Source organism: Hypomesus transpacificus, unplaced genomic scaffold, assembly GCF_021917145.1.
Source record: "Hypomesus transpacificus isolate Combined female unplaced genomic scaffold, fHypTra1 scaffold_61, whole genome shotgun sequence".
In the NCBI taxonomy this organism is placed as follows: Eukaryota; Metazoa; Chordata; class Actinopteri; order Osmeriformes; family Osmeridae; genus Hypomesus; species Hypomesus transpacificus.
In genome coordinates this window covers 862,155-871,219 of record NW_025814034.1, presented here as the reverse complement: position 1 = coordinate 871,219, position 9,065 = coordinate 862,155, and positions in this window count along the sequence as shown.

Genomic DNA, 9,065 nt, shown 5'->3' with positions numbered 1-9,065 from the left:
CTGTCATCGTATAGTTCCATGCCAGCCAGTACCATAGAAACCAGAACAGGAAGAACAGCCGGGCAGTGTGTGTGTGTAACAGAGAGAGAGAGAGAGAGAGAGAGAGAGGGTACTCAGTAAGATGAGGGCTGGGCTGGTATGATTTACTACACTGCAACAGAGACAGGAAAGGCTAGCTTTGTAATAGAATGACTCAGACATACACACACATCCCCCCTACACACACACAACCCTACACACACGGTAGCTACGGGCTGCTTTGCCAGTGGTTTTAGTCAGGTTAGTCATTAACAAGCTTCTTGAAGCTACTTAAAGATCACAGTGTGTGTGTGCGTTGTGTGAGGGGGGCATAGGTGTGTGTGTGTGTGTATAGGCGTGTGTGATTTTTACAAGGTCTTAATAACCACCAGGTGTGTTACCTTGATGAGCTGTAGAACAGTAGAAGTAACTCAGCATGACACACACTATCCCCTGGGGGCGTGTGTGTGTGTGTGTGTGTGTGTGTGTAAGTACAGTATGTGTGTATTTGCATCCCCTGTAGGACACGCGCTCTTCTCTGGAGTTCTCACACACTCTGGGGTTTAACATTCCCAGCATCCCAGCTGCAGTTCCTCCAGTCCAACCTGCTCAGTCAGGAGTACTGCTGAGGGCCACAGTGACGGTGTGTGTTTACACCACAGTGAAGGTGTGTGTTCACCACTTTCACTTTCTGCACAGGACATGGACCAGTGTGTGTGTGAACGCGTGTGAACGCGTGTGTGTGCATTTCCTTCCCACTCCCCCTTTCTCCTCCGTCATTCAGACAGAGAAATGAGGTGAAGAGACAGAGAGATGGAGAGAGAGCTGGAGAGAGATATGGAGAGACAGTCTGTCTGACAAACTGACGTATTACAGCTTTAGACTAACATAAAGAGCGTTCCACACACACACACACACACACACACACACACACACACACACAAGAGGAGCAGGGTCGGGCCCAGACATACTGTAAACACTATTCCTGTATGTTCGGCAGGAACACACATGACCCGAGCCTACATCACATGTGTGCTCCTGACTGGTCTGAGAGCTGAGTCTCTGTGCTGTTACTGTTACAGCCTGCCTGGTGTTCAGGTCACAGCTGTTACTGTTACAGCCTGCCTGGTGTTCAGGTCACAGCTGTTACTGTTACAGCCTGCCTGGTGTTCAGGTCACAGCTGTTACTGTTACAGCCTGCCTGGTGTTCAGGTCACTGTGCTGTTACTGTTACAGCCTGCCTGGTGTTCAGGTCACAGTGCTGTTACTGTTACAGCCTGCCTGGTGTTCAGGTCACAGTGCTGTTACTGTTACAGCCTGCCTGGTGTTCAGGTCACAGCTGTTACTGTTACAGCCTGCCTGGTGTTCAGGTCACAGCTGTTACTGTTACAGCCTGCCTGGTGTTCAGGTCACAGTGCTGTTACTGTTACAGCCTGCCTGGTGTCCAGGTCACAGCTGTTACTGTTACAGCCTGCCTGGTGTTCAGGTCACAGCTGTTACTGTTACAGCCTGCCTGGTGTTCAGGTCACTGTGCTGTTACAGCCTGCCTGGTGTTCAGGTCACTGTGCTGTTACTGTTACAGCCTGCCTGGTGTTCAGGTCACTGTGCTGTTACTGTTAGAGCCTGCCAGGTGTTCAGGTCACAGTGCTGTTACTGTTACAGCCTGCCTGGTGTTCAGGTCACTGCTGTTACCGTTACAGCCTGCCTGGTGTTCAGGTCACAGTGCTGTTACTGTTACAGCCTGTCTGGTGTTCAGGTCACTGTGCTGTTACTGTTACAGCCTGCCTGGTGTTCAGGTCACTGCTGTTACCGTTACAGCCTGCCTGGTGTTCAGGTCACAGTGCTGTTACTGTTACAGCCTGTCTGGTGTTCAGGTCACTGTGCTGTTACTGTTACAGCCTGCCTGGTGTCCAGGTCACTGTGCTGTTACTGTTACAGCCTGTCTGGTGTTCAGGTCACTGTGCTGTTACTGTTACAGCCTGCCTGGTGTTCAGGTCACTGTGCTGTTACTGTTACAGCCTGCCTGGTGTTCAGGTCACTGTGCTGTTACTGTTACAGCCTGCCTGGTGTCCAGGTCACTGTGCTGTTACTGTTACAGCCTGTCTGGTGTTCAGGTCACTGTGCTGTTACTGTTACAGCCTGCCTGGTGTCCAGGTCACTGTGCTGTTACTGTTACAGCCTGTCTGGTGTTCAGGTCACTGTGCTGTTACTGTTACAGCCTGCCTGGTGTTCAGGTCACTGTGCTGTTACTGTTACAGCCTGCCTGGTGTTCAGGTCACAGTGCTGTTACTGTTACAGCCTGTCTGGTGTTCAGGTCACTGTGCTGTTACTGTTACAGCCTGCCTGGTGTTCAGGTCACAGTGCTGTTACTGTTACAGCCTGCCTGGTGTTCAGGTCACTGTGCTGTTACTGTTACAGCCTGCCTGGTGTTCAGGTCACAGTGCTGTTACTGTTACAGCCTGTCTGGTGTTCAGGTCACTGTGCTGTTACTGTTACAGCCTGCCTGGTGTTCAGGTCACTGCTGTTACTGTTACAGCCTGTCTGGTGTTCAGGTCACTGTGCTGTTACTGTTACAGCCTGCCTGGTGTCCAGGTCACTGTGCTGTTACTGTTACAGCCTGCCTGGTGTTCAGGTCACAGTGCTGTTACTGTTACAGCCTGCCTGGTGTTCAGGTCACTGTGCTGTTACTGTTACAGCCTGTCTGGTGTTCAGGTCACTGTGCTGTTACTGTTACAGCCTGCCTGGTGTTCAGGTCACAGTGCTGTTACTGTTACAGCCTGTCTGGTGTTCAGGTCACTGTGCTGTTACTGTTCAGCCTGCCTGGTGTTCAGGTCACAGTGCTGTTACTGTTACAGCCTGCCTGGTGTTCAGGTCACTGTGCTGTTACTGTTACAGCCTGCCTGGTGTTCAGGTCACAGTGCTGTTACTGTTACAGCCTGTCTGGTGTTCAGGTCACTGTGCTGTTACTGTTACAGCCTGCCTGGTGTTCAGGTCACAGTGCTGTTACTGTTACAGCCTGCCTGGTGTTCAGGTCACTGTGCTGTTACTGTTACAGCCTGCCTGGTGTTCAGGTCACAGTGCTGTTACTGTTACAGCCTGTCTGGTGTTCAGGTCACAGTGCTGTTACTGTTACAGCCTGCCAGGTGTTCAGGTCACTCTGACATCCTGGAACTACAGACCCACAACTACAAGTCTACAATCACAACCCTAAACCTAGACCCCAGAACCTGCTCACAAGTAATTAGTAATCAACAAACACTCTGCTCACCTTAATTTGTCAAACAAATAAAAGGCAGGCAGGTCAACCAATCAATGGATGAGTCTTATTTACCAGCCAATCAATTTGTGCAAATGTGTCTCAGGCCAACTCCCAGAGGAGTTCTTCAATTTGATTGGTTGTACCCCGGTTCAGACCAATCGCAGTTCTTGGAGGGCCAAGGGTTAAGTGGAGGCTGTCAGCGTAGTCACGGAGACAAGGTGACCACCTTGACTTCCTGGTCTCGACTGTGACCTCTACCTCCCTGACTGTCTGGACACACACACACACCTTCCTGTTTTTGAAAGCCGGGTCACCTTGGGAACAAGGAGTGTGTGATCAATTCTGATCAGAGTAGATGAGGATGGATCTTCTCATGATACACTGAACACTGAGAGGAGAGAGGGAGGAGAGAGGAGGAGAGAGGAGGAGAGAGGAGGAGAGAGGGAGGAGTGTAAGGGAGAAGAGAGAGGAGAAGGAAGTAGAGAGGGATGACGGAGGAGGAAAAAAGGAGGGATGGAGGAAGACACGAGCGTTCAAACCTCCTACGACATCCTTGACCTTCGACTGTGTGTGAGTTAACCATTCATCACCAGCCTACAGTATGGAGATGATGGTGAGATGGAGAATGGAGGGAGAGATGGAGGGAGAGAGACACAGAGATTCCTACATACAAAGGAATGTGAAGCAATCTGCTTACGTCGATTGTATGAATGACCCTTGACCTTATGACCTCTATAATCATCTTGTGTGTGTGTGTGTGTGTGTAAAAGTGTGTGTGTGTGTGTGTGTGTAAGAGAGTGTTTCTAGCAGCAGAGTGACAGCCTCTTGTGTTAAAAACATTCTCCACCAGACAATAGAAGACTTGACTGGACCTGAAGAATTTATGAATGAATCTGACAAAACGGCAATGAGACGACCCCTCCTCTCTCCCTTTCTCTTTATCCTTATATATATCTCCCCCTTTCTTTCCTATCTCTCTTTCTCCTTCTGTATCTCTCTCTCTTTCTCTCCTCTCTCTCTCCTTCTATGTCTCTCCCTTTCTCTCCTCTCTCTCGCTCTTTCTCCTTCTATATCTCTCTCCCTTTCACGCCTCTCTCTCTCCTTCTATGTCTCTCTCCCTTTCTCTCCTCTCTCTCGCCCTTTCTCCTTCTACATCTCTCTCCCTTTCACTCCTCTCTCTCTCCTTCTATGTCTCTCTCCCTTTCTCTCTCTCCATGGTCTATACTGACAGCTCCAGCTCACACCTGTCACTTATAAATGTGTTTACCTCAGCAGTCAACCTTCCCAGCCTCCCCCAGCCTCTCCAGCCTCTCCCAACTTCCCCAGCCTTTCCAGCCTCCCCCAGCCTCCCCCAGCCTCACCAGCCTCCCCCAGCCTCTCCAGCCTCCCCCAGCCTCCCCAACTTCCCCCAGCCTCCCCCAGCCTCCCCCAGCCTCACCAGCCTCTCCAGCCTCCCCCAGCCTCCCCAGCCTCTCCAGCCTCCCCAGCCTCTCCAGCCTCTCCAGCCTCCCCCAGCCTCTCCAGCCTCTCCAGCCTCCCCAGCCTCTCCAGCCTCCCCCAGCCTCTCCAGCCTCCCCCAGCCTCTCCAGCCTCCCCCAGCCTCTCCAGCCTCCCCCAGCCTCTCCAGCCTCCCCAGCCTCCCCCAGCCTCTCCAGCCTGTAGGTGCGTGTCACAGTGGTGAGGTGGTGTGTGATGTCACAGTGGTGTGACCCAGGGACCCTACACCCCCCCCCCCCCCAGTCAGGGCCCCTTAAGTAGACTCATGTGAAAGGCATTAGAACCAGGACATAGAGGGGGGGGCAAGTTTCTGCTCCTGTTAGCACACACACACACACTGGGTGGTCAATTGATTGGACTACTTACATTCGACATGTTATTCATCCAAAGTTACATTTCATACAAACAGCCACCACTGCCACTGCGTAACGTCAGAACAGCTGGAGATGAGGTGTGTGTCGTCATGACAGTGTTTCAGAACAGATCAGGTGTGTGTCGTCATGACAGTGTTTCAGAACAGATCAGGTGTGTGTCGTCATGAGTGTTTCAGAACAGATCAGGTGTGTCGTCATGACAGTGTTTCAGAACAGATCAGGTGTGTGTCGTCATGAGTGTTTCAGAACAGATCAGGTGTGTCGTCATGACAGTGTTTCAGAACAGATCAGGTGTGTGTCATCATGACAGTGTTTCAGAACAGATCAGGTGTGTGTCGTCGTGACAGTGTTTTAGAACAGATCAGGTGTGTGTCGTCATGACAGTGTTTCAGAACAGATCAGGTGTGTGTCGTCATGACAGTGTTTCAGGGAACAGTCTATGTTTACCAAACAGGTGACATGTAGAGGTGTCAAACACACACACACACACAGGTGCATGAACACACACACAGGTGCATGAACGCACACATCCTCGTGTGACTCTCCTACCAGGATGCTCAGCTTTAATGCTGACAGGCTGGATCATGACGACAGACCATAATACTCTCCAAAGCACATGACGGTCTGCTGTTCGTAAGCTTCAAGTGAATCAAACAAACACCCTTATGCAAGAGGATTCCTCTCTCCCTCTTTCTTTATCTTTCTCTCCCCTTCCTTTTCTCTCTTTTCCCCTCCCTTTTTCTCTCTCTCTCTATTCCCCCCCCCCTCCCTCTCTCTCTCTCTCTCTCTCTCTCTCTGCCTCTCTCTCTCTCTACAGTGTTCTACCTACAGCTACACTGTCACACATGCTTTCCTGGCCTACAATGTGTCAACTTCCAACCTTTTAAACACACACACACACACACAAACAAACACACACAAACACACACAAACATCTGTCACCCAGCATGTCACATAAACAGGCCATATGTGACTTCATAAACTGCGAACAGTCTTACAGTTTCTCTAAAACCTCAGACATGTTCGGTCTTCGTTGTAACTGGACGTTGTAACCGGAGTTTGGCTACGACTGCAGGGACACTGCATTCATCCATTATCCTCTGCTCTCACGGGACGGAGCGCTAAACGGTTCCCCGACGCTCCTATGACGCCTGCTACCGTTCTATGTGGTATTCTAAAGAGCCCCCGAAAAACATCTAACGTGTTCTAGAACCTCCGTCTGACACCATGCAGCGCGGCAGAGTGGGCCAGGTCGTCAACGTGCACGTACGTGGCGCAAATCTTCAAATCTCCTCCTTCCCGCTGCGGCGGTCACATGGCCCGGTAGAGTCCACGTAGTCACCGCCAGACAGATGGTGCTCACAATTTGAGGAGAGAGACAGAGAGAGAGAGAAAGAGAGACAGAGAGAGAGACAGAGAGAGAGACAGAGAGAGAGAGATGGTGCTCACAGTATGAGGATAGAGACAGAGAGAGAGACAGAGAGAGACAGAGAGAGACAGAGAGAGAGACAGAGAGAGACAGAGAGAGATGGTGCTTACAGTATGAGGATAGAGACAGAGAGAGAGACAGAGAGAGACAGAGAGAGATGGTGCTTACAGTATGAGGATAGAGACAGAGAGAGAGACAGAGAGCGAGCGAGGTTTCCACGTATATACAAGACATAACTATCACTTACAGCTCTCTCTGGACGGTTTTAGCCTCTCTATTTGGCTGGCTTATTGTATTGTTGTGGTGGATATGCTGTCTGGAGCACATGCTAACGACTTGTTTCTCTGGAACCGGAAAGCACGAGAGAGACTGGCGGAGACCTCCGGGGTCACGGGTACAAAGGGGAGACTGTTAGACCGCTGCTCCAGTCCCATCCGCTCAATGTCTCTGCACTCCGACACAACACAGAGAGAGAATCCTCAGTGGTATCTCTCTGTCTCTCTCTGAGTCCCAGTGTCTCTCTTTCTCTCTGTTTACCAATGTGTCTCTGTCTCTCTCTCTGTTTCCCAGTCTCTCCCCTCTCTCTGTTTTCCTGTGTGTGTGTGTGTGTGTGTGTGTGTGTGTCTCTCTCTCTCTCTCTCTGTTTTTCTGTGTCTCTCTCTTTCCAAGTTACAAACTCAAGGGCACTGATTGCAACAAAACAGACACAGCCAAAAAAGGTGTGGTAAAAGCATGAGATCTCTCGACACACACACACACACACACAAGCCCACCCATGGTTGTGTCATCACTGAGAAAGCTGCAGTTGACAGATTAATACCGGTCTCACACCTATTTATAATCAAACAGCCACCAGACTCACAAGATGCATACAACTGTTAGAACAGAAGGAAAGTGAGTGACAGATTCCAAATCTCAGTAGGATCCCAAAGATTCCACTCCTGTTAGATCCTTAACATACAAAACATAGCTAGAGATTTGGAATTAGGGCTATTAATGTTACAAAGAGCAACGACATCTCCCTTTCTAGACTAAATCTTGTCATCATCTATCAGTCTGTATGCAGGACACCCAGGTGTTGTCACGCGCTTGGCTCCACCGGTTCACAAACACAACCTCCTGAATCATTTTCTGTACAGCGGACACCACAGACAACAACGTCACCATTATTCACGAGGACTGTGTGTTTCTCCACGTTGTGTAGCTTAAATCGGTTTTAGTCCACCGAGGAACTGAACAATCACTCACCTCCGAGACTCGCCAGGGTCGCTGTTTGGGAACCGGAGAGGAAGAAGCAGAGCGCGAGCAGTCTGAACGCCAGCCAGCCGAGCGCCGTCATGTCAACTGAAGTGCAGGTGCCTCTCCTGGACCGGGGGTTTAAACGGCAAGGTCCCGTTCTCAGCTCCGTGACATGCTCGTGCAGTGCGGGCTCTGTACACTAATCTCCGGTCTACTTCCAGTGAACGGTGAGCTGTCGCTGCTCGTTAAAGCGCACGCACAGGGCGTAATCTCCAGCAACCTAGAATATATTCAACCCCCCCAAAAATATGCCTTAGCGGCAGTTCTGGACTGATAAGAACTGACGAGAGCGCACGCGTTCAAAGATGATTGTCAAGTGTACCCAACGGAAGAATTAAACATTGCGAAAAGTCTTTCTTTAAGATGCAAATTGTATAATTACGTGTAAGTCATCTTCATTATCAACTCGGTGCAAAGTAAACCAAAGTTATGTTTTTTTTTTCAGCAAGGTTTTCGTTCTGCAATCACGTCCATTCTGCAGAGAGCTCCTTCAGGGAAACACAGGCGCGAGACGTTCTCTCTCTCTTTCTCTCTCTCCGGTCCGAATCCCCTGGCTCGAGCTGTCCCAGGGCTGGAAAAAAAAAACGTCCGGATTTAAACAAGCAGATATATTCCTGTATACGAGACGCTGATAATGTATCAAGTCTTTCTCCACGCAACAACATAACAACCGGCAAAACCGGAATGAGTGTGTTGTAGAAACCGAGACGTAGCCTGTTCGCTGTTTCTGTGTTGCTTGCTGCTCGAGCGCTCGGTCGGTCTGACGGCTGAGCCAGTATCGTGCCCCGCCCCGCGTGCAAGAGGACAACAGGTATGATGTCACATGACTCAAGGCTTTATATACTTTAGCCTATATACTCGTAATACACCTTATTTTTGAAACTCACTCATTTTCATTGGGACAATTCAGTTCTGATTACTAACCAAAGCTGGATAAAAAAACGAAATTGAATATTTTAATACATTTCAAAAGGGTGTAGCCTAAAAGTGATACATACAAAATAAATGTCAATTTATAAGCTTATCTTTCGCTGTCTCAAGGCACCTGTCAAAGTGGGCTCGCGCAGTGAGGACTGAACAGTAGGCTCGCGGAGGAACGATAATTAGACACAAGTGTCGGATAAACGCCAGCGTCAAATCCTCAGAGTGTTTCAGTGTCTGGTGAAGGGGAGGAAGGGAGGCAACCGCG